The 8,915-nt window shown below is 40.6% G+C and overlaps 1 non-coding gene across 1 annotated transcript; it reads right to left on the bottom strand.

Moving 5' to 3' along the window:
• Positions 1–4,068: 4,068 nt before the first annotated feature.
• On the bottom strand, positions 4,069–4,181 carry LOC128650603 (U5 spliceosomal RNA). The gene has a single exon (XR_008400883.1). It is a non-coding gene; the product is annotated as a U5 spliceosomal RNA (small nuclear RNA).
• Between the last annotated feature and the right edge of the window lie 4,734 nt (positions 4,182–8,915).

Genomic DNA, 8,915 nt, shown 5'->3' with positions numbered 1-8,915 from the left:
ATATTTCAAAAAATCTGGGTACAGGAGAGGTGCCTCGGTTATGGTAAACCTATAAACCTCTAGCACATGTCTCCACTGGGTATCCCTTATAGATATTTTGTGCTCTCTTTTTATCTCAGCAGCTTCTCTCTTTTTCTCTCAGCAGCTTCTCTCTCTCTCTTTTTCTCTCAGCAGCCTCTCTCTCTCTTCTTCTCTTCTTCTCTTGATACTTGAGGATCAGTTCCATTCTTAGTTTGGGTTCAACATCCCCCAAGTATCTGAGTGCTGTCTGTAGCTCAGACTCCATGACACTTAAAGGGTTAACAGCACCAGGTAACAGTCCTTGGGCTACAGGAGGATCAACAGTGTTGGGTACCAGGTCTTGAGTTACAGCTTCCACAGTAACCCTTTCTGTGACTGTTTCAAACTCTGTTGTGAGGCCCTCTGCCTCCAGCAATTTCTGTATCAGCTGTTCTTTCCCTTTCCCAAGAATTGTAATTCCTCTTTTCTTGCAAAGAAACTCCAGAGACCATATGGGCATTCTCCTATATTCTTTCATACTGAGCATAGCAACAAACAACAAGAGGGAGGGAAAAAGAACTGCTTCTCTGCACTATATGTCTCTGTAATTAGGCACTCAGTTCTGTCTTTGGGAAATTACACAAAAACATGTAATTTCTTTTAGTACTATACAAATAGCACTAAAAATATCCCCACCGCTGCCAGCCAGTTTGTGACGAATCAAACCTTCTCAACATCACAATAGAGGGGTGTGGGCATGAAGGGGTTAATAGCACACAGCTCTGGTTCCCTTAACCTTGCAACTCTGCAAAAAGGCCTTAAAAGGGACAGCTCATTAGTCCCCAAATCTTGTCCACACTGCTATAATTAACAATTTCCCTGCTGCCACCACCAAAACTTTTAAATTAAAGGGGAGTTTTGGGGAACCCCTAAAAACTCACACTATTTAACAATTAGGTAACGTGCCTTTAACCTTGTCTCAACAGGAGTGTGAATTTGGATATTGGAGCCCAAAATGTGTTTAATAACAAAAATATCAATACAGGTTACACAGTGCAAAATTATAAAGACATTCAAAATAACATACAATTGCAAAGCTACAGTTCTTTGAAAAGAAAATGGGACATGAAAAGAATTACACACAATATCTAACTTATTACCAAGTTCCTTTAGATATGTGGAGAGCTGACATTCCAGATGTTTAGTGGCTTGAGTCCCAGGCAGTTCTGACTAAGAAGTCTTTCTGTTGCATACTTAAACCAAACTTTCTTTGTCTTGTCAAAGACAACGCCCTGGTTATAATTTACAACAAGTCCAACCAATGCAAACAAGTCTTAGCTCCAACTATCAGTCTCCAAAGGAAGGAGCGTTCTGCATTCCTACACACAGTTACACTACTAAGGAGGGGGGGTCTCAGCTTACAGATTTTCTGAAAGCAGTTTTCACACACAGAAAAAGGCAATTCATATTAACCTTTTCCAGGCTGAGAACACAATACCACCTCTGCGGGGTAGCCAATCCAGGTATCAACTACTCCACATGATTGTATCATGACAGGTGTAAGGCCTGATCGTATAGAATCGGGTGGATTAATGTCCGCAGCCTCAGAGCAGGCGGACAAGTTATGGAGCATTGGTTTTTAGACTGCTGCTTCATAACTGCTGTTTCCATTCGGAGCTTGATAATTCGGCTCCCATGTGTGAAGGCCTAAGTCTGGTGAGCAATTGGATTTAATTTTAAAACCTACTGCTAAATCATCGGAGGTGTTTCTGGTTGCTGATGCTATCATTGAAATAAATTCTAAAGAATGGCCTAAGCCTGGCATCCCCTTTAACCCAGCTTTAAAATTTAAGTATAGGTTTCCTTTACCTGCTTTTTAATAGCGCTTCGGTAAACTATCCCTAAGCTAGATTGGGATATTTCTACTTTGACTAAACTTACTACAAATCCTCTTGAGAATAGTATCTCTATGGAGAGAGTCTTTTTTATAGAGGGGCTTTTCAGCAGGCAGATTTTCTTTTTAGGCCAGCAATTAGTTTTGCGTATGTTGCTTCAGCCTCTAATCATTGGTGTGATTACTTATCTGCGTTCTTCAAAGCTAAAAAAAAGAGCGCTAAAAAAATTTTTTAAGTCCATGGGATCATCAATTACTGTTGGGAATATCACTCCTGGCCAGCAGGAGGAGGCAAAGAGAACCACAGCAAAGCTGTTAAGTATCACTTAACACAAAGTGCAGAGGTGCCTTAGGTTTACACAAAAAACCTGTCTGAAAAACAGGGTGGGCCCATGGACTCACCGTGCCAAGAACTAAATAAATTTATCAGGTAAGCATAAACTTTGTTTTCTTTCATATGACACGGTGAGTCCACGGGATCATCAATTACTGTTGGGAATCAATACCCAAGCTAGAGGACACAGATGATTAGGGAGGGACAAGTCAGCAAACTAAACAGAAGGCACCACTGCTTGAAGAACCTTTCTCCAAAAGAATCCTCAATCGAGGCAAAAGAATCAAATTTATAGATTTTGAAAAAAAAAAATGCAAGGAAGACCAAGTCGCAGCCTCGCCATTCTGTGTCACAGAGACCTCAATCTTGATGATTCGAGAAGAAGAAACAGCCCTCATGGAATGGACTGTAGATCCCTCAGGAGGCTGCTGTCCAGCAATCTCACACGCCAAATGATAATACTTCTCCACCAGAAAGAAAGAGAAGATGCAGTAGCTTTACCCAAAAGGCAAACAAGCAATGCAGAAAACAGATAAAAAAATTTAGTTGCCTGCAAAAAGAGGTTACTAGCCCGCATAACTTGTAAGTTGTTTAACAAATGTTCCTCATGAGAAGGAGGAATAGGACAGAGAGAAGGAACAAACATTGATTAATTTTCCTGTCTGAACAACCTTAGAAAGAAAACCAAACTGCATGAAACATGAGATAAAGAGAATCACACTGCAAGCTAAGAGTTCAGAAACCCTCCGAGCAGAGCATTAGCCATAAGAAACAAAAAAACTCCTCAAGATAAAACTTAACATCTAAGGGAAGCATCCTAAGAACAATAATGTAATACAGGCCTGATCCTAACCAAGGCCTGGCCAAGGATTGAACTTCCGGCACGTCCGCCAGGCGCTTGAGTAGCAGAGCGGATAACACAGAATCTGACCTTTGAGGGTACTGATAGATAACCCCTCTCAAGGCCTTCCTGGAGAAAAGACAAGATCCTAGGGATCCCGACCTCCAAAAATCCTTTAGATTCACATCAATAAGGATATTTACGCCATATTTTGGAAAATCTTTCAAGGGACCGGCTAATGAGCCTGAACCATGATCTCAATGACCGATTCAAAAATTCACGTTTAGCTAAATCAAGCGCTCAAACTCCAACAGAAACTTCAGAGAATTATATGAGGATAAAGGAAGGGCCCTGTGGTAGAAGGACCCTCCTCAGAGGCAATCTCCAAGGTGAAACTGACACTCTCTCCTACCTGATATGAGCAATAACTCATGGAAGGAGAGTAACGGAGAAAAACAGGTAAGTCAACCTGAAGACTCAAAACAAACACCACAGCCTCTATTAGATCCGCTTGTGGATCCCTGGCCCTGAACTGTACCTCGGAACTTGGAATTCCGCCGAGATGCTCTCAAATCCAGCTCTGCACCCCCTCCTCCCAGGATGGAGCACCCACTCCCTGGAAGGAAGTCTGTCTGCTAATGGGCATCCAGCATATCAGCTGGATTTGAGCCCATCCATTGCGTACAAAACCGCAGCTAACGACCAGGCTACATTGGCTGCTTCCGATCCCTCTTTCCGGTTGTTCACCTGGAATGAGAATGGCCTAAGACAACCATTGTGGGCTTCTGAGCACTGAACCATCCAAGTCACCTCCTCTATGGCTTAATGAACTCAAAGTTCCTTCCTGTTGTTTGATGCAACCATTGAGGTGACCTTGACCTACTGGAAACAAGATAAAGACTACTCAAGCCAAGCCTCCAACCCTGAGTCCTTTAAAGGTCAGGGAGGCATTCTGCTCATAAGGGCTGAGTGGAGATCTGAGCCTGGGGTTCTGTTTTAGCTCTACCATGTAGAGCCTCAAAAATTATTTAACAACTCATAGTTGTTCCTTTCCACTGAAATCTTTAGAAAAATGTGAAAGATTTATACGATCTGAAGAGAAACCAGAGAATGTTTACTATACTGTGTGCTTATGTTGAGTCATAATCAGTTCTGAAACAAGTCCCAGACTGCAACCCAGGCCAGTAGGCTGACATCCGTCCGATGCATTTGCCCTAGGAGAATACTCCCCACTATGGGAGAGAGAGATAATCCCGATCTATCATTTGCGACAGATTGCAAGTCCTTCATTTTATGGAGAATAACAAAGGAATGATGTCCATGGATCATAAGACCAATTCCCTTCATACTCTAGTTTAAATAGGCTTCCCTGTAGTCAGAGCATTTACCAACTGATATACCTCACCGGCCTAACTAGAGCCGCTGGAAAGATAAAGGAAACACAACTGCAGTTAAATCCAAAACTTCCAACCTTCTGGTTGCAAAGTGGACGCTATCTACCAGTCCTCTTGTAGAGAGAGGAAGAAAAAAAGTCCTTGATTATCTAACCTCAGATAGAAAGTTCTCCAAATAGAGAATCTATCAAGGTCCTCAATAAATTATCGTAGACAGGACAAGATAACCCATCTCCAGATATAATTCCAAATCATGGGAAAGAATATTGGGCAAGATCTCCGGAAAGGAGAAATTGCTCAAATAAAGGATGACACATAAATCAAATAAGTTCAGAAGGCACTGCAATATCCCAAGACAACAAGGTCTTTCAAAGATGACAAAACTCAGACACTTGACAGAGTTTCAAGAGAGCAATAAAGCCCATCATTCAGTTCTATGTATGTTATGAACAGACCCTCTTGAACTAAACGAGAAAAGTTAGAAAGGCAAAACCTGACTTAAGGTAATACCTAGATCCTTTTCCCAGACTGGGACTGGGAGTATCACTCCTAGATTGTAGATACTTCAAAAGGAGAAATCTGTCACTGGGAGGAATACTAAATTTGCTTGGATCGCAAAAAGAGGAAAGAAAAACTTCCCTTTGCGAAAGGAAGAACAACCTCTTTTTAAAAAGTCAGAGGGTGCGTCTGCCAGGCCAAGACCAACCTTGAAAAAAAAAAAAAAACAAAGACGTGGATCTGGAGGAACATATGACTTGAATCTGCCACTGCAGAAACTATAAGGCCTAGGTGGAATCTGCTGACCAAGATCTCAGTTACAGTGCCCACGGCCTATCACAGCAAATCTGGAAGACAATGCATTGCTCCAAATAACCTCCAGGTTTTTATCCCATGGATCCGTAAGGATCAGCTATCTCCCATAGAGATCAAAGTACTCTTTGCCATGGCAGCACAGTCCAGTAGGACATACGGGAGACAAGTATCCCAATATATTCCTGTGAAAATATCCTCAGTCTGTCTATAGACACTTCCTCATAGGACAGAAACATTATAGTGGACCTATCCAAGGTTGACAATGACAGGCTTATCGATGTCGTCCAAGTAGCTAATACCTCCTTTAACAGTACACAAGGTGAATAAGCATACATCTGAAGGATACCACTTCAGTATCAGATGAAGGAATTATACCGTCTGCATCTGAGATTCAATCGTCTCTTCTTACCTGACATAGGGGAAAGAGCAGTCTGAGTAGCAGAAGCAGAAACCTTACTGTCTGAAAATGTTAAAGTCCTCTTGTGTTTTCCCTGTAGGTAAGGGGAAAAACAGGTAAAACCACAGATACAGCAGAGGATACTTGAGCTGCAGAATCAGTAGGCAAATAAACTCCCCCAGGAGATTGAGACAAACCGCAGGGCAATGCATGTGACACCAGTGAAACTTGGGACGCTAAAGGAAAAGCTGTTCTGAACAGCATCATCCAAGGATTCATTGGGCTCAGAGGTTAAAATATATTTTAACTGACAGGAAGATATGAGTGACAGCTGTATGTTGTAATTCAAAACATCCTAATTACCTAGGAACAATATTCTGTTGCATCAAAAAATGCCCATCCAACAGACTTAAGCCCACCTAGGCTGGAAGAGCACAAAAGACTTAACCTCTTATAGGCTGGAGCACTATAGGCTGGAGTTTAATGAACATATAATTAAAACCTAGTGGCAATTTATAGTGGCATCATGAATATAAAATATATTATAGGATAAGGCTTCCTGACTGTGTGATTATTAGAAAATGAAAAATGGCAGGAATAAAGCACTTATGACTGCACTCTTGCGTTTTCCCTTTTGACAGAAACGGCAGTTAAAACGGAACACTAATTAGTATATGGCACGCAGCAACTCTTGCATTGCATGAGGCTTCCAGAGGAATCGCCTATTAACCCCTCACTCCATTCTTAAGGAGATAAGGGGGCATGGCCAATGACTGGCTCAGAAGGAGAGCTGAAAATGGTGATTCCCCGCCACAATCCTGTCATAGCTGCCATAGAAGGTAACTTCTCCAGCAGTCCGATAAAGAGAGTGCATCAAAAACACTACACACAGTGAAAAATAATAAACCCTGAAGGAAGCCCAACATAGCGCCGCTCTGCAAATAAAGAGCGCGCACTTACTGCACACAGTGTCAGGATGGAAACCCTCTTATAGATAGCATTCTTGCAATTGTGCGAGATCTCTGTATAGCAGGATTAAGACCATTTTAATCTAGTTACATGAGTTTAGGAAAAAAACATGAGTAACACTGCACTCAGTTTGCCCAGAAATGCCATTAACCCCTAATGAGCCCTATACTATAAACAGGGAATACTCCATAAAGTATTATCCCCCAGTCTCCTGTCATCAGTGCCTGCATCTTGTCTGAAATATCCTACCCCAGGATATATACGTGTCCCAAGAATTGCAGTCTATTATCTGAAGTGCAAGTCCCCCATAATTATAGAAGACTGAGCACTTACCTGCATCTAGCCGTCCGGCAGGGGGACAGCCTACCCAGAGTGAGAGGATGTCGCTCCAAACAGAAGCCTGTAGACAAAAGAAAGTAAGCTTACGCAGGCTTTCTATACCAAAACAGCATAATGTTAGGAAAACGCAGTGAGGCCCACCTCACAAGTTCCCAACTGCTTAAAAGCCACCACAGCCCTCCTGAAGAGACTAACATGGAGTACAGCTATACCCAATGTGAAGGAAGATCACAGCAATCCTGCCCTGGCTTCAAAACAAAAAAATCTTGATATAAGAAATCTTTATCAGACACCTAATTACTTCACCTCCTCCTTGCACTAGAGGCAAAGAGAATGACTGGGGTTTGTGGGAAGGGAAGTTATACTTAACAGCTTTGCTGTGGTGCTCTTTGCCTCCTCCTGCTGGCCAGGAGTGATATTACCAACAGTAATTGATGATCCCATGGACTCACTGTCATATGAAAGAAAAAGCAATCACACTAAACAATATGGTACAAATACATTTACTTATCAACAATGCATGTAAGTAAAAACATTTAAAACACTATTCTAATAACCACCGGTGGTATATATCCAGAATATAAAAATACAAAAATCAGCATGGACCCAAATGATAAAAACCCAAATGATAAAAACAATATTTGCAATGGAGATTCCCCAGCATCCTTGGAAGCCCGTTTATCGGTAAGTTATGTATATCACCACTCTTAACCACAGGAGAGATTTACGTCTCATACACATGGTCAGATTCCAGACAGATAGACATTCGCCATGAGCTCACCTTTAGCTTCCAAACTTCATGTGCTGCTGCTTTCACTTACTAGCGATCTGCACTTGTTTGTTATAGCTCTCTTAGGTGTTTCAGTGTTGCTCCTTTGGCGTCCTGCTCTGCTTACTTTAGCGGTGTTTCTGTGTCTCCGGTCACGTGATTAGACCTTGTCCAACTGGAACCTGTAAGTTTGCATGGAGGAAAAAAGTTCTGATAGGACAAGGTTTGATCACGTGACCGGAGACACAGAAACACTGTTACATATATTATTATATATTATATATATATATTATATTTTTTATATATTATAATTATTAATATATATTATTATATATTTTTATATATATTTATATATATAAAAAATATTTCTAATTATTCCTGCTCTCATTACTCGTGGACTCCACAGCTTGGGTATTAGTTCCTAGAAGTAATGGCTCATGGATTCTCACCACATTTATTAACAAAAATATAATTTATGCTTATTCTTTCATGGCGGTGAGAGTCCACAAGACTTTTTTGGTGGATTTTGACTATTTTTCATTGTATTTTTTTCTGACGGCAGTCCAAGTATTTACCCTGCTCTTTTTTTGCTCTTATTATTGCCTAGAATGCCTACCTTTCTTTATCTTCTAGCTTGGCTATACGTCAGACTAGTTTCCAGTGAGGTGGGAGAGTTTTTAAGTGCTCTTGGCGTTTTGTGAATCTTTGCCTTTTTTTAGAAGTCAGGAGTGGAATTCCAAGGAGTAATGGCTTGTGGAGTCTCACCACCATGAAATAAATTAAATTATCAGGTAGCCATAAATTATATAATTTCATCTTATAAAAATGACATTTGAAAACTTAATCTTTCACTTTATTTTGTATTTTGAAGGATTCATCTAACACCCAATTTACATGTGGTCATTTTAACTGTTCTTATTTTTAGGACAATATAATTGGTACATGATCTAAATGTAGTACTGTGAATATGATGTGTATTTCAGTAGGTTTTATGCAAAATAGGATACTATACATCAGAAAATATGAGTTTAATCTTGATTAAAGGGGTTACCTATGAGGTTAGGGGAATGTAATCACAATTTAATTATTATATTTTTATAATGTGGATAATAGCAGATATACAGGGAGTGCAGAATTATTAGGCAAGTTGTATTTTTGAGGATTA

Source organism: Bombina bombina, chromosome 2 (genome assembly GCF_027579735.1).
Source record: "Bombina bombina isolate aBomBom1 chromosome 2, aBomBom1.pri, whole genome shotgun sequence".
Lineage (NCBI taxonomy): Eukaryota > Metazoa > Chordata > Amphibia > Anura > Bombinatoridae > Bombina > Bombina bombina.
Note: the sequence above shows the minus strand (reverse complement) of the source record. Positions and strands in the feature narration are given on the sequence as shown.